Source organism: Daucus carota, chromosome 7, assembly GCF_001625215.2.
Source record: "Daucus carota subsp. sativus chromosome 7, DH1 v3.0, whole genome shotgun sequence".
In the NCBI taxonomy this organism is placed as follows: Eukaryota; Viridiplantae; Streptophyta; class Magnoliopsida; order Apiales; family Apiaceae; genus Daucus; species Daucus carota.
In genome coordinates, this window is record NC_030387.2 from 33,756,573 (window position 1) to 33,760,381 (window position 3,809).

The 3,809-nt window shown below is 34.7% G+C and overlaps 1 pseudogene; it reads right to left on the reverse strand.

Annotated features, from left to right (window-relative positions):
- Window positions 1-451: 451 nt before the first annotated feature.
- LOC108194317 (pentatricopeptide repeat-containing protein At1g63330-like) lies at window positions 452-2,803 on the reverse strand (annotated as a pseudogene).
- Between the last annotated feature and the right edge of the window lie 1,006 nt (window positions 2,804-3,809).

Consider the following 3,809-nt stretch of genomic DNA (forward strand, 5'->3'; position numbering starts at 1 on the left):
TAAAAAATACATAGAGTCAATGAGTAGAATACATAATATTAATTGCTAAAATATCAAGTGAAGACTGTAACAGTTGTACTTCAAGTCTGCTGCGCTTAACACTCCTTTATGCAAATTTAAACTAACTTTACAGTAAAGAGAAGTCCTAGTCGACTACGACAAAAGATAACAAACTGACAAGAGAGTGCAAGTGAATAATAATGTTGCAGACTGAATCATCATATTTAAGTATGCATGACAAAACAACTTTTGTGCAGGGAAAACAAGTTTAATAATATATGAATAGTAGTTGTGATTGATTCCATTTCTTTAGAAGAAAGTTCAGAACTACATAGAGACGAAAAATACATATATTAAGAACTAATATATCAAGAAATAATTGTAGCGGTTCTTGTTTTTTACTTTTGCTGCACTGAACACTGCTTTATGCAATTCTAAACTAACCCTACAGTAAAGGAAAATCCAAGTTAATTACGAGAATAGATAAGAAACTTACAAGAGAGTGCAAGTAAATAATAACTTTCCACACTGGATCATTCCAGTATCCAGTATGTATGACAAAAACTTTTACAGAGCAAGAATAGCAGTGTCCTATTTATTTGTCCGGAGCAGGTTCTGTAATATACAGGTGGTATGCATCTCCCGAGAAACCAGCTTCCTGCATTTTGTCAAAGGAAACACATGCTTTTTCATGATTCTCATTTTGTAAGAAGATGCAGAGATACAACATGACCACCATCTCGAAATTTGATATTCAACAAAATTACATATTATTAACTCCAATATCACAATTGCTATTGACATTAAATATCTTAGCAAATTATTACAAAGTTCAGGAAATTTAAAAGTATTTTGTACCTTAATAAACTCGCTCATTGATGTAGTCAAGGCATGAACTTCTTCTGCAAAGCAAGGAGCGCAGGGTCCTGCTCTTTTAATTGCAGCAAATCGAATAGCATGGAGGTGGTAGAGGCATCTGCTTTGAAACCATGAGCACACATCTCATCTATAAGCACACAACCTCCATCATACATCTTATTCTTAAAGGAGCCGCGGATAAGAATGTTGTAGGTAAATTCATTAGGCAAGCAATTGTGCTCTTCCATTTCCAAAAGTATTTTATATGCTTCTTCCAACAACCCTTCTTGACAGAATCCTTGTATCATATTGTTGTAGGATATGACATTAGGCCGTAAACCCTTTATAAGAATATTTTGAAAAAGGTTTCTTGCTTCACCAACTTTGCCGTCCTTGAACAATCCATAAATCAGAACATTATAGATGCGTATGTTAGGAACTAAGCCACATGACTCCATCTTGTGAAACATGAACATTGCTTCAACAAGAAGTCCATTCCAACAAAGTCCATACAACAAGATCCCGCATGTCACTAAACTTAGTTTAACACCTTGGTTTAACATTTTCTTATAAAACTTATGTGCTTCATCAAGCCTACGCATACGAAATAACCCATCCAAAATAGTATTGTACGTTTCAACCGTAGGTGTTAAACCTGCCCTGGGCATTTCTCCTAAGAGATGTATAGCTGTGTCTAGTTTCATCTTCTTACAGTAACCATTGATCAATATGGTATAGGTATGAGCATCCAGGAAAATCCCCTTATTTCTCATGGTTCTGAGCACCGCTAATGCTTTATCCAATTCTCCCCTTAAGCAGTATCCATCCATGAGGGCACTATACGTGACAACGTCAGGATTTTGGCCTCTTCGAATCATCAAATCTATCAGAACTTGAGCATCTTTGACCTTTCCATCTCTGGCATGTGCATCAACCAATATACTGTAGGTACGCTTATCTGGAGAAATTTTGTGTCTGTCCATATCTCTGAACAACTGGATAATATTGTCCCACCGACCGAGGTTGCACATACCATGAATTAATGAGTTGTAGGTTACAACATTTGGTTGAATGCCTCTCACTCATTTCGGCAAGAAGTGTCAAAGCATCATCAACTAATCCGTCTTTGGACAAACTATTAATAATAATGCTACAAGTTACTTGGCTCGGCATACAACCTTTCGTCTCCATGTACCTAAGCAACATCATAGCCTGGGAAGTGTGGCCTGTTTTGCAGAGGCCGTCAATGATGGTTGTGAAGATGGGTGCATCAGGCTGAATCTGATTGTACTTGAGAAGGTTCTTGAAGAGAAGCTCAGCCTCGAGAAACTTGTCCTGGGATATGAGTCCCCTGATGAGAGTGGTGTAAGTAACAACATCCGGGAGAAAACCACGCTTGAAGATGGCAGCCAACAGCGCAAAGCCATAATCAACTCGTTTTAAGTGGCAACAACAGTTGATGGTGGTGTTATAAGTAACTATATTAACAGGAATGCCAAAAGAGCACATCTTCGAAAAGACGGAGACAGCCACAGAGTAATGTTTCGTCTTGACAAGGGCGGCCAAGAGTTGAGTAAATTCGATGACAGTAGGAAGAGGTCTCATACGGAGCATTTTATCGAACAATCGAAGAGCATCATCGGGCTTATCAAAACCAACCTTACATTTCTCGCTAAGTAATTGTTGAAGTTCCGTAAGATGATTGGGTTTGTAATTAGGGTTAGGGTAAGTGGAGGACAGAGAAAATGAATGCAATCCAAGTAATGTAATAACACGACAAGGAGTAGTAGTAATATTATTAGTACCTTGTCTTGGGAATGGAAGAAGAGTGTTTGAAGTGAAGCAAGTAGTGAAAGCCCTCCTCATTAGCATCGTCTTCATCTTGCACTTGCCCTTGTTTTTAGAAACTCTGCTCCTTTGCTGTTTCTTTAAAGGAGACTGCTGCTTGTAAAGTAACCATTAGCTTTTTGATTTACTCGCTCTGTCCCATTTAATAATATACGTTTCTTTTCAACTGCTCGACACACATTTCAATGCTCTTATAAAATATAGTTCCGTAACTTATTTTTGAGATTTTCTTTTTCTGAATAAAAATATAATATCCAAACTTTAATTCAGAAAAAAAAAATTTAAAAATAAATTACACAACTACACTTTAAAGTACTAGAAATATGCTAATACACATCAGTTAAAAACTGATGTCCCGGAGAATTGTAACTGATGTTACTGTGGGCGATGTTAAAGGTACCTGTCTTTAACATCATTTAATAACTGTGTCGGGTCCTTTCTGTTTTAAATTGAGTGTGTTGTGTGCGTGTTTTAGTTTGTCTGAATGTTTGTATGTGTTTTATGTTTAAGTTTGTTTTTATTTTATGTGATGTTTATTGATATATATTTGTAATGTGTTGGGTTGTAATATTTTGGGTGATTTTAATTTATGTGTGTGTGATAGTAGTTTTAATTAGTTTAATATTTTTATTTAGTTGAATAATTATAATTTTTAATATTTTAAAGTTATAATATATATATATATATGATTTATGTATTTTAATAATTTTTAATATTTTAAAATTATATATATATATATATATATGATTTTGTATTTTAATGATTTTGATTATATAAATATTTTATATGTATGTGTTTGTAGTTGAATGATTTTATTTTAAAGTTTTATGTTATGTATATTGGAGGGAGATGAAATTTGTTTAAGGGAGGGAAGTTGAAATTTTCCAAGGGAAGGAAATTTTTGATAAGGGGATGGTGGAAACTTTTTTTAAACACGTACCTTAGACATCAGTTGCATAAATAACTGATGTCTAAAGTACTTTAACACATAATGATGTTGAAAGTATCTTTAACATCAAAGACATTTCTAACTGATGTCTGAAGTGTGATTTCTATTCCACTTTTTCTAGTAATGTTTACAGGAGCATTAAAGTCTGTGCCGC